The sequence below is a fragment of the Castor canadensis genome, chromosome 8, assembly GCF_047511655.1.
Source record: "Castor canadensis chromosome 8, mCasCan1.hap1v2, whole genome shotgun sequence".
Taxonomy (NCBI): domain Eukaryota; kingdom Metazoa; phylum Chordata; class Mammalia; order Rodentia; family Castoridae; genus Castor; species Castor canadensis.
Genome location: NC_133393.1, coordinates 83,416,888 through 83,430,600, shown reverse-complemented (window position 1 = coordinate 83,430,600; position 13,713 = coordinate 83,416,888).

Below are 13,713 nucleotides of genomic sequence, written 5' to 3'. Positions count from 1 at the left end.
TTCCGAAAGGTGCTCTGATAATTTAGAGACCTGAGACATCCCATGAGTATGGTCTTGGAGAACTGCAGGGAAGGGAGGAAGTAATGGGCAAACTGGTTGTGTGTGTGTGTGTGTGACAGCATGGCTTTTCTGAGTACAAGGACTGAGGAGGTTACTAGGATACACAGGATAGTTCAGGTATGGCCTACAGGTAGCCTTAAAAGGTGGCGGCTTATAAAGCAAGTATCAAGCTGAAATTAAAAAGGGAAGATACCTCAAGACGCAGGTATGTTTGGAAGTAGACAGGGATCATCTCCAAGAAACTAATGTCCACTTAGTAATGATGACAAAAGAAGGAAGAATTCTGATTAGGAAGGGGGCAGAATTTGTAATGAATCTGAGTAGAAAAGCAAAGGTCTTTCGTGGGATTTTTCTCAAGTACTCAACAAAAGGCTTTAATTGAACACCCAGCACGTGCATGCTGGGGAATGAGAGCCGGGTTAGTGTCACAGTGGTAAGACATGCCCAGATGAACCGGAATGCTAACTTACTAATTCAAAATCAGAAAGTATATCTGATGATAAGTCCACTAGAGATAAAAATTGTGTAAGCCAGGAAACACCTATTCCCAAGAGATTCCTTGAAGCCTGGGGAATATTTGAGGAACATTCTAAAATAACCAGCGCTGCTTGATTGCTTTGATTTTTCTTACCTGGGGAGTTGACTTAGTTTAATTTTTGGTAACAAAGGAAATTCGTGTAAATTAGCTTAAGCAAAAAAATGGCAGAGAACTTATCAGAAAGACATTGGGATTTCTCGCAGAATTAGACAAAAGATACTTTAGTGGGCTTCCCAAAATCAAAAACTATTTGTATTCTAGCCAACTCAAGGAAAATGTCTGTGACTCCTTACTGCAGAGCTGTGAGTCAGCTTCCAAGCCCCCAGTTTTCTCAGTTTCTCCAGATGAATGAATTGGCCATTATGAGTTAAGCAGTCACCCTGATCCCTTCAAATACAAGATAGGAGGGCCACCGAGGGCCATCTCTGTGCTGGCAATAGTTTTCAGAGGAGTGCATGTTCTACATTCAGCACTGAAACTCCTGTATTCTGGGAAACCCCTGTAAATCCCAAACAAACCGGGAGGGTTTGTTACTTCTGGCTAGAAAGCAGCCTTCCAAAGTGCATTATTAATAAACAGACCAAGATACCAACATTCATTTTCTTCGGATTTCCATTTTCTAGATTCCATATCAATATTATTTTGTGACTTTGCCCACTCAGTAGCTTCCTCTTGTGTTTTTTGTTTGCTTACTTGTTTTAGGTAGGACTGGGCTTTGAACTCAGGGCTTCATACTTACAAAGCAGGCACTCTACCGCTCGAGCCACACCTTCAAGTCACATTTTTTTCTCATTTCCTATAAACTTCATAGGAACAGAAATCTCTATTTTCATTAATTTACCTCCCAGTGCAACAGTGTCTAGCAGATAGTACATAGATATTCCATATAACTGTTGAACAATGAACCTTTTATTTCTTATAGTATAGTTGAGTCAAGACCACACTTTTTTTTCTTTTATTATTCATATGTGCATACAAGGCTTGGGTCCTTTCTCCCCCCTGCCCCCACCCCCTCCCTTACCACCCACTCCGCCCCCTCCCTCTCCCCCCTACCCCCTCAATACCCAGCAGAAACTATTTTGCCCTATTTCTAATTTTGTTGAAGAGAGAGTATAAGCCATAATAGGAAGGAACAAGGGTTTTTGCTGGTTGAGAGAAAGATAGCTATACAGGGCATTGACTCACATTGATTTCCTGTGCGTGGGTGTTACCTTCTAGGTTAATTCTTTTTGATCTAAACTTTTCTCTAGTTCCTGGTCCCCTTTTCCTATTGGCCTCAGTTGCTTTTAAGGTATCTGCTTTAGTTTCTCTGAGTTAAGGGCAACAAATGCTAGCTAATTTTTTAGGTGTCTTACCTATCCTCACCCCTCCCTTGTGTGCTCTCGCTTTTATCATGTGCTCAAAGTCCAATCCCCTTATTGTGTTTGCCCTTGATCTAATGTCCACATATGAGGGAGAACATACAATTTTTGGTCTTTTGGGCCAGGCTAACCTCACTCACAATGATGTTCTCCAATTCCATCCATTTACCAGCGAATGATAACATTTCGTTCTTCATGGCTGCATAGAATTCCATTGTGTATAGATACCACATTTTCTTAATCCATTCGTCAGTGCTGGGGCATCTTGGCTGTTTTCATAACTTGGCTATTGTGAATAGTGCCGCAATAAACATGGATGTGCAGGTGCCTCTGGAGTAACCTGTGTCACAGTCTTTTGGGTATATCCCCAGGAGTGGTATTGCTGGATCAAATGGTAGATCAATGTCTAGCTTTTTAAGTAGCTCCAAATTTTTTTCCAGAGTGGTTGTACTAGTCTACATTCCCACCAACAGTGTAAGAGGGCTCCTTTTTCCCCGCATCCTCGCCAACACCTGTTGTTGGTGGTGTTGCTGATGATGGCTATTCTAACAGGGGTGAGGTGGAATCTTATCATGGTTTTAATTTGCATTTCCTTTATTGCTAAAGATGGTGAGCATTTTTTTCATGTGTTTTTTGGCCATTTGAATTTCTTCTTTTGAGACCATTTCTTTTGATGAACAGAAGCTTTTTAGTTTTATGAGGTCCCATTTATCAATGCTATCTCTTAGTTGCTGTGCTGCTGGGGTTTCATTGAGAAAGTTCTTACCTATACCTACTAACTCCAGAGTATTTCCTACTCTTTCTTGTATCAACTTAAGAGTTTGGGGTCTGATATTAAGATCCTTGATCCATTTTGAGTTAATCTTGGTATAAGGTGATATACATGGATCTAGTTTCAGTTTTTTGCAGACTGCTAACCAGTTTTCCCAGCAGTTTTTGTTGAAGAGGCTGCTATTTCTCCATCGTATATTTTTAGCTCCTTTAAGACCACACTTTTAAGGAAGAATTTACTAAATATTTGGAAGATAAATACAGCACATACCATAAAATTAGAGACTTTGATTTACAAGATATAATTTACTCACCTTCGACAAGAGACCTACGTTTTCTTGCCTAACCCATGATCTGCCTCCAGGTGGCAGAAGCCATCTTTAACTTCTACTACCTAAATGATTTGTGGCCGTCAAGGCCTTTCAAATCCTAGCCAGATTTGTTTTCCCCAGTTACTGGGAGGAAAGAGTTAATGCAGCAAGTCTGGTCATTGACCCTTGGCCAGTTGCCATGACAGTGCTCTTCACGTTAGTGGTTAGTGACGGATTCTTTATAGTCACTGGAGCAATGGACTATGCCATACTGGTTTGTCCACTTGTTTTGCACAAACACCAAGATTAATGTTCACCTACTTTTCTTGTTGGGGTCCCAATTTTTCGTGGCCAAGGCTAGTTGCATAGCAGCATATGCGTGTGTAACCAGCCCTCATTCCCCCCCACCCCAGTCCAATAAAAGCCTTGGGCCCGAGACTCATTGGATTTCCCTGGGTCAAGGTTTCACACATGTCCCTGTAGTTAATTGCAAGAAAACAAGCATTCCTGTGTGGTCTCAGACAAGGAAGTTCTTGGAAACCTATCTTTTCTTTCTTTCTTTTCTTTTTTTTTTTTTTTTTCCCCATACTGGTCGTTGAAGTCAGGGCCTCACACTTGCGAGGCAGGTGCTCTCCTACTTGAGCCACTCCACCAGCCCTTTTCTGTGTTGAGTGTTTTTGAAATAGGGTCTTGAAAACGTTTTGCCTGGGCTGGCCTTGAACTGTGATCCTCTTGATCTCCGCCTCCTGAGTAACTAGGATTACAGGCATGAGCCACCAGTGCCAGGCCCCTGTAGTAAATCTTGGCAGGCAGTATTACCTAAGTTTGGGTCTTGGGAGTCCTTCATCAGCAAGCCAAATATATTCTCTGGTTTCTTCTCTGCACCATCAGTTTACAATCCTCAGTTTCTCTTGGCTTCTCCAGGAAGAAGATATTGTCAAGGAAAGCCTCACAAAATTACTGGACAAGTTTTACCAAATAATGTCCTCTGGGTGTCAGAAAGATAGACAGCAAAGGAGGGTCTCACATTGCACACTCTACCATACACAATTCCATAAAATTCCGTTTCTGTTGTCTTCTCCCCAGTCCCTCTGGTTGTACTGTGAAGTGAAGATCTGTCTACCTTTCCTTCCACAGAACACACAGCCTGTCTCCTTCTCTCATGAATAGCTCAACTCTGCCTCAAATTGGCTATTCTTCTCAGAAAAACAGAAACTCTGAAGTTATCATTGGAACATGCCTTCTGGAACTTGCAGTCAACTGGTGGCCCTATATTTTTATTTCCATTCTGCCCTTGAAGAGTTCACTCCTAGCCCCACCCTTTCTAAGTGACTTCTCTTGCCTGCTTTTTCAAAGCACTTATAGTACTTACCCTTAAAGGAGTTCTAGTAAATTCAGTTTTGTCATTTGATTGCATTGAAAACATCTGAAGTCGAGCACAATCTATAATTTAGATAAAAGCAAAATTGTGTGTTGAAACGGTCATGGTAGGATTTACAGCCCGAGAACTCTGCCTATCAACCTCCTTCTGTAACGGCCCAGGAGGCGCTGCCTTAACCTGAGGCCCTACAGAACGTGGTTTCATAACCACAGCCCCCAAGATGACAACAATCCTACCAGCCTGAAACTACAAAGTCCCCACTTCCTGAGAAGAGCCTCATTCCCTCCTCATTGACAGGATGTGGCTTTAGCTCTTGTCTGAACCCAATCATCTTTATCTCAGCACAACCCAATAACCCCCAGGTTAGTACAAGTTTCGCATGAAGCCTTATTTCTCTGACTGCAAATGTGCCCTTCCAGGGGTCTCTATCTGGCAGAGGATGTGGAGAAATCAGAGTGAAATTAGACAAAGAGGCCTTATAAGTCCACATGGTCCCTAGTCAGTTCAGTGCCATCACAGGGAGCCACCTTTGGCTGAAAGAAATCATGGTATTTTTAAATAGATAGAGGCAATATTTATAAGAAAAAAAATGTGTTGCCCTTTGGTTTGATATGAAGGTCTCATCATAAGCCAATCCGCTGAACTATCTACTTCTAGAAGGATTTATAAAATCATTCTGGGTCCAAAGTGAATAACTTAAACTTCCAAAGTTATCATATTTTTTCCTGGAAATGTAGCAAAACCGCATGCCTATATGACTTTGTAAAGTGAGGCATCTGATCACAGGCAATGAAAGCAACCAAATATATTGATGGTGCCTATTTTTCTACTTCAATTTTTATTTTTGTGGTGCTGGGGCTTGAACTCAGGGCCTTCATTTGAGTCATTCCACCAGCCCTATTTTTGTGAAGGGTTTTTCGAGATAGGGTCTTGTAAACTATTTGCCCAGGCTGGCTTTGAACCTCGATCCTCTGGATCTCTGCCTCCTGAGCAGCTAGGATTACAGGTGTGAGCCATTGGTGCCCAGCAAGATGCCTATTTTAAGGATAAAATTCCAACAAACAACTATTTATTTTTCTAAAGGGAAAATGTGCCCCTTAAATTCTGGTAAATGATAAATTTTATTCCAGTTACTCTGATTTATAACAGCTGATCATGGAATCATGCTATATTCTAAGCCAAAAATAAACTGTATTTCTTTTTTATTTCCTCTTACTTTCTTTGTATTTCCCTTTAAAGTGACTGAAGTCTCAAGAGACATAGAACTCATGGTTCACAACCCTTCTGCTCCAGATAGGAGTTGTATTTTTAAACTGATCCCTAAATAGAAAGATCCAAATAAGGAAACGTGGAATATGAAATTCTCTTTTCAAATGCACGAGAGCCTCATAAATTTGGAGACACTCTTTTCTCAGAAACTGCTCCAAAAAGAAATGTTGAGTATGGACAGCTAAAAAAGCACTTTCTTCTTTTTTTTAAAATGGAAACCAGGTATGATGATGCTCTTCTGTAATCCCAGCACCTGGGGGGAGGCTGAGGCAGGAGGGTCTGGAGTTCAAGGCCAGCCTGGGTTACATATTCATTTTCCAGGCCAGCCTGAGCTGAGATTCTATTTCAAAAAACAAAAGCCAAGTAAACAAAAACCACGTTAAACCACTTAAAAGGCTATGATTGCCAGGCACCAGTGGCTCACATCTATAATCCTAGCTACTTGGGAGGCTGAAATTGGGAGGATAGAGGTTTGAGGCCAGCCCAGGCAAATAGTTTGCAAGACCCCATCTCCAAAATAAACAGAGTTAACTAGACTGGAGGTGTGGCTCAAGCCATGGTGCACCTGCTTTGCAGGCATGAAGCCCTGAGTTCAAACCCCAGTTCTGCCAAAAAAAGTTCACTTTTTACTGAAGGAGAAATGGAAGCTTATAGGTTAAGCCTCAACTTTAAGAGGTTAAGCAGTATGCACAAGAAAGGTTGGAGTTGAGACCTAGGCTCTGATTTTGATCCCATGTTATTTATTACTTCATTAATTTAAAAACTACAATAAATACTAGGCATCCATGTTTAGGGTTGTTTTGAATATTGAATGAAATAATGTAAGTGCCTGCCACTGTGTCACACAATGGAGTATTAAGCAGCACTGAAAAATAAAATTCTACTTCTTTTTTTTTTTCTGGTACTGGGGTTTAAACTTAGGGCCTCATGCTTGGTAGGCAGGCGCTCTACCACCTGAGTCACTCCACTAGCCCTTATTTACGATGAGTTTTCTTGAGATAGGGTCTCACTAACTATTTGCCTGGGGCTGGCTTCGAACCGTGATCCTCCTGATCTCTGCCTCCTGAGTAGCAAGGATTACAGGCATGAGCACCAGGCTAAAGTTCATTTTGGCAATGAAAAACTTGACTGAAAAAGCAAGTTCCAGAATTTATATATCTACCATTATATGATTTTTATGAATTTCAAAATAACTAAAATGAAACAATTTCATTAGCCTACTAATGTATTTGATTACCAAAATTAAAGAAAGAGACAAGGGAACAATACGTAAAGCATTCATGATAGTGGCTCATTTGGGGAGGGGGAGAAAGGTGTGGCAGATAAGCACAGGGGCAGTTGGAGGTAACAATTTTCTAGCTCTCTGTGTTCATAGGGCAAAGATGGAAAAACTGATGGACAGGCAAACAGACAAGGACAACCCATATGGGCTGATGGTGAGTATGCTGGGATTGTCCTAATAATATGTTAGTTAAGTTCGTAAGGTGACTTACAGAAGTGGAGCCATAGAAAATTATTACTAATTTTCTTCTTTTTTTGCAGTACTGGTAGTTGAACTCAGGACCTGAGTTTTTAATTTTTTTAATTATTCATTTATTCACATGTGCATACATGTTTGGGTCATTTCTCCCCCCTGCCCACCTCCCTCACCTCCTCTCCCCCTCCCCCCCTCACTTCCAGGCAGAACCTGTTCTGCCCTTATCTCTTTAGTTATTTTTTGAATAGGGTCTTGTCTTTATGCGCCAGCCAGTGTGGACTATGATCCTCCTATTTATGCCTCCTGCTTAACTGGGACAACAGGCATGTGTCACTGTACCCAGCTTTTACTGGTTCAGATAGTCTTGTGAACTTTTTTGCCTGGGCTGGCCTGGAGCCATGATTCTCCCAATCTCTTCCTCCCAAGCGGATAGGATTATGTATTTAAATTGCTGTACCTGGCTTGGAAGGTACCAATTTTCTGTATTTTTTTCACCTACCTATAAAACTGAAAGTTTCACATACTTTGACCCAATGCAAACATTGGTTTGCAAATACTGTATCATTAAACCTCGGTTTCTTCTACTACTCTTCCTTTATCTAGTTTCTTGATGTGGTGGGTTGCCTAATTAATAATCTCACAGCACCCTCAACTCATGAGCTTTTTCCCCAGCCCAGGCTATGGGATTGCTTCCCAATCCCAAAACCAATTTCTAGACTCAGTGTGTTGCTGCATTAAAACTTTGCTATGATGCTGAAAGCTATGAGGTCCTCCAAGGGCCCAGCATGGAATCCATCCTCTTGCTGGCATCTCTGCCTGCAGCCTTCCTACTCCCTCCTGGACTTGGTCTTTGATCTTCATTTGAGTTTTTAAGCTCCATTACAGCATCCATGCTCTATCGCCAAACTGACAGGGCTTTTTGTATAACCTTAGCTTGCAACCATCAGCAGATATTTTCAGTCTGCTGGCATTTCTGCAAAATGGACTCCAGTCCTACACCCGACAGCCCACTCCCCATATTGCAACCAGCCAGACTTCCTAGAGCAATCGTGATCATGTCCATTCTCTGAAAACCCCAAAGTAGCTCCCTATCCCTATCAGCATAGTCTCAAATTCCCATGGTCATTCATGACTGCCCACCTTCCCAGCTGTGTGTCATAGCACTGTACCAACCATGGAAAACCATCCAGGTTTCAGAAACCTCTATGCTCTCACACCTCCCAGCCTTATGGCCTGCGCTGAGCACTGTTTCCTGCTCTGCCCCTGCTACATGGTCCCCATGTTTTTAAAAACACAAGTACTGCCTTCTCCAAAACACCTTCCTCAACTTCCCACCTGAGCCTTCCCTCCTGGTTCCCACTGTACCTTGTGCTCTGAACACATGTCTGACTGTTCTGGAAAACTCTGCCTCAGTGTGTCCATCTGACACATTAGATTGAAGCTCCCTGAGGCTAGACACTTGAGCTAATTGTCTTTACACTGCAATGCCAGGTCCCTATTAGTATTTACTGCGTCAGAATAGAATCATTACAGCCCATTCCAGGCAGGCCCTCTGATGAACTTCAAGCCTCCAAAAGATGGAGAAGGCTTTTTTTTCCTCTAAGAACTTGTCAATCAAGCCAGGCGCTGGTGGCTCATGTCTATAATCCTGGCTACTCAGGAGGTAGAGATCAGGAGGATCGAGGTTTGAAGCCAGCTCTGGACAAGTAGTTGCAAGACTCTATCTTTAAAAAAAACCCTTCTCCAAAAAGAGTTGGTGAATTGTTCAAGTGGTAAGAGCTCCTGCCTAGCAAGCATGAAGCCCTGAGTTCAAACCCCAGTGCAAAAAAAAAAAAAAAAGAATTTGTCAATCAAGCCAGGAAACAAAAGTAACAATTTAAAATCAGAGCACTATCATAGAATGATATAGTAAGTGAGAGAGTAATAATTTTTTTAGAGCAAAGGCTCGAATCCACACCTGGATTCAAATATCAATACTGTCCTAGCTGTGTGACCGTGATGATACTATCTTCCTAAGCCTGAGTTTATATCTCTGTAATAGAGGAAATCTTACCTAGCAGGAGAAAAACATGGCATGGAAGGTATTGTGGTAAAATGTACTGTACTATTTATCATTTTCTAATCAGTCATAAGTATATAATTCAACGTCATTAAATACATTTCCAATGTTGTGTAACTATTACCACTGTCCACACCCAAGGGTTCTTCATAAATAATCCTCACCAAAAACTCTATATCCATTAAAGAGTAACTCCTCCTACCACTTCACCTTACTCCCCAGAACCACAATTCTACTTTCTGTCTCTATAAATTTACCTATTCTGGGTTCTTCACATAATGGAATCACCTAATATTTGTTCTTCTGTGTCTGACTTATTTCTTCTGTGTCTAAGCATAATGATCCATTTGCATTGTAACACATTTCAAAATTTCATTCCTTCTTATGGCCAAATAGCATTCTAGCCAGTGTGTTCATGAGTGTGTATCACGTTTTGTTTATCCGCTCATCTGTTAATGGGCACTTGGGTTGTGTTCATTTCCAACCATCGTAAATCATGCTACGATGGTGTACAAATGTCTGTTTGCATCTCTGCTTCCAACTTTTTTGCATATGTCTCTGGAAGAGGGATTTCTGGGTCATATGGTAATTCTATGGGTCCCTTTAAAAAAAAGTGACATGATTTTCCTAGCAGCTGCAGCTTTGGACATTCCTACCAGCAATGCTCTGATAAAACCAAATACAACAAACAAATGAATAAAAACATTCAAGAGTCTCACAGCTTAATTTTGCAAAAGTTTATTTCTTGCTTATTCTTCAGGTCTAATGTACTTCATCAAGTAGTGAGAAAGTATAAAGTAGCTTCAGCTGTAAAACTCCTCCTTACCACTTACAAGACTGCAGTAAAAGACACTGATAAAGCCAGTTGCAAAGTTAAGAGGAAACCATGTTTCCCACCAAGGATGCACCGCAGCTGTAAAGTATCATAACAGCCCCTTCTCCAAGTAGCTGCTGCTTTTTTTACCAACTAGAAATAGTTCTCTAAAATCAGAGACTATCTGAAACTTAAATGACTGGCTTAAAACTGTTGTTTGAAATTACCTCAGTAAGAAGGAAACAATCCACTCTGCCTGGGGCACCTAAGTTACTCCCACACAGAGAGTCACAGTCCTCTCTGTCCCAGCTGCAGAGCCTCAGGTAAGGGGTTCCTGCCACAACATTCCACAACTATCTCAACTTTCTTTTTTCCAAAGAAACAAGACCCTCTGTCTAGTTTTCAGTTTGGATGTGCCGTTTACCATTGTAGCCAGCTCTTCTTTGCTTCGGAACCTCTCAAAACACTGCTTTATTGAAATTTCATCCAAACGCTACCTTTCCCCAGAATTCTAACTATCCTAACTCTATCTTTCCATTTGTTGGGGGGAGATGCTCCATGGTTCTGTACTGTGTGTCTCCCTAATTGCAATGGGTCAGTGATCCTACTTTTGCTCATTTTCAGAGGTCTTGGGCTGATTGGATTATAAGACAGGGCATTCAACTTATCATAAACTTTTGATGTTAGAAAATCTGTATTTTCTATAATAAAATAATTACGGGTTCTTGTCAGGGTCCTGCCTTGACCATAAGCTATCTTAGCTGTCTGATGATTACTCCTTTCCTAGAAAAATTAAGCCAGCATAAGTCCATACTGACAAAAAGCTTTGGGGATGACAAATGACAATGTCTGAAAGTAGAAGTTCTAAATACTTGAAAGTAACTTGGGTACCAGTCATCTCTAAAGTTTTCATTGTTGCACAACCAGCAACAATGAACCCCTTTCTACCTCTGTCCCTCTAAGACTGTAATGCCTAAAGAGAGGGGACCCTGTACTATATCCCAAGTAGCTGCCATCTCTCAATTATATTTGAATAATCAAACAGAAGGAAGAGAATTGTAAATATTCAATCCTTGCCCCACTCCCCCATCCACTAATGTGGTTCTCTCCCAGAATAAGGACGGACATTAGATGTGGGTATTGGGAGTTACACCAAGAAGATTTAGAGATAAAGAGATAGGACACCTGTCATTGCACCAACATGAAACAAAGGTGGAAATGATTAAAAGAACTGACCAAGGGTGGTGAAGCATCTGGAACAAGCAATAGTAGGAAGCTTTGGTCTGAAAGGGTAAAGGGAAGAAGCTGGTGAGTGTTGGAGAGGTGGAAGAAGAACCACATGACAGGAGCTTTGGCTGTAGAGGAATGATGTTCCTGCCAGGACCATAGGTGGAAAAGGATTGGGAGGAAGTGGGTGGGGAAGAAGATCCCAACCTCTTTGCATTCACCCTCCAATCTAACATCTGGTGCCTCCTGTTATCTGAACCCAAGTGGGCCCAAAAGGTAAGAGTTCAGAAGATGCATTGGTGAAGGTCAACCTCTGGACTCACAATTCAGGGTGGAAAAGGGAAGATAACAGGCCAAGGTTGGGATTGAGACCTGGGGGGATTAATCAGCACAGAGGGAAGAGGAAACAGAGAGAGGGGGACTTAGACAAATACATGAAATACATGAATACATTGTGCATAATTGACTTTTATGTGAATGCAACTTCTGCCCTGCCTGGGCTGGAACTTATCTAGCTCATTATTGTAAACCTCATGCATTCTAAGACCTTCTTGGAGTAGGAGGCGAGCCCAATTTCTTTTTCTTTTTTTTTTTGTGAGCCCAATTTCTTATGGTTCATATTCCTAGTGAACCAGGTGCCACAGCTGAACAACAGGGCACCAAGAGTCTAACATATTTTTTAATTGACATATAATCCATATACCATAGATTTATCATTTTAAAGTATACAATTATATGACTTCAGAATGTTCACAAATGTTGTGCACCTATCACCATTGTCTAATTTTAGAACATTTTCATCACCCCAAAAGAACCCCATAGTTATTAGCAGTCTCTTTCCATTCTTTCCTTCCCTTAGTCCTAGGCAACCACTAATCTAGTTTTGGTCTCTACGAATTTGCCTATTCTGGACATTTCATCTAAAAGAAATCAAATAACATGTGTCTCTTTGTTAATAGTTTCTTCCAATTACCATGTTTTCAAGGTCTATCCATGTTGTAGCCTATCTCAATACCCCATACCTTTTTTAAAAAAAATACTTAGCAAAATAATTGTCATATTTTTAGGGTACAGGGTGATAATTCAATATATGTTACAATGTGTAATGATTAAATCAGAGTGATTAGCATTTTCATCTCCTTAAATTTTTATCATTTCTTTGTGTTGGGAATACTTCATTCCTTTATAAGGTCAAATGATATTCCTTGTGGGATACATTACATTTTGTTGTTCTTCATTTCCACATAGTGCTTGAGCCTTGCTGGGCATGGAATTCTCGGCAAATTAGCTGTCTGCACCCACAAGGAATCATCTCATTTGACTTTGAAGATGTTGTCGTGGATTGGCTCTGTCTCTAACTCTCTTTTAATTAAATTTTGTTTTATTTTAAAGGTAATGTTCCTAGAGGAGCTAGCAGTGGATGATCTCATTGACTATTATTGTTAATTTCTGATAATACCTGATAGCAATACTGGCAAGCAGGCTATGAGTTGTGCTGTTATTTTTAATCTGTTTTATAGATTAGAATTTGTTTTCCTTAAAAATATAATTAAATGTGTGGTGTAAATCAACTCCTCATCTAACCAATCACAATGTATTTCTTTTCTCTATAGGATTTTACTATGGATAATTAAGAAATGATGCCTAGCCCCTAAATACCAGTTAACACACCTGTAGAATTAAAAACATTCATAACTAAGCCTGTCATATTATTTCACTCTACTTCCTTACTCCAGCATATTGATGACATTATTCAGCTTAATTCTTACAGAAGATCAAGTGGAATGACAGTCAAAAACTCACATTTGTTTTTAGAGTGGACTTGTATTAGTTCTTGCCAATTCCTTGATTTCTACAAGAATTCCTTGCTTACATAAACTGGGCCTAGGACAAGACCCATGAATACATAGAGAGCAGAGGTAGAATGTCGAAATAGATTTGCTAGGATTTCATCAGTCATTCTCTTTAGTTCTTCATGTCAAACATGTAATGCTGTTTTGACAAGAATCATAATAATAAAAATTCTTTTCCTTCTCCAGGAAGCCCTAAACATTCAGAAAGCAAACACTGCTCCAGAAGCAGTGAGTGTGAGGGTTTGAACAAGTTGGTTGATAATGTTCCCTGCTTTTCCTGGAAAAGTCTAATGTCTAAGGTGAAGAGGTTTCTAAAGAGTTGGCTTTATACCAATAACTTTAATATTTATTAAAATGTTATAATTCTTCTATGGTGAAATTATACCTAGATATGGTAAAAAGAAACTTAGGATAGTTCTATTAGAACCTAGCCATGTTTTACTTTTTCTTTTTTTAAAACAGCTTTGTTGAGATTTAATCTACACACCAAAAAAAAATTCTGCCTTTAAAGTGTATAATTCAGTGGGTTTTACTACATTCACAGAGGTGTGTGTGTGTGTGTGTGTGTGTGTGTGTGTGTGTGTGCAGACTT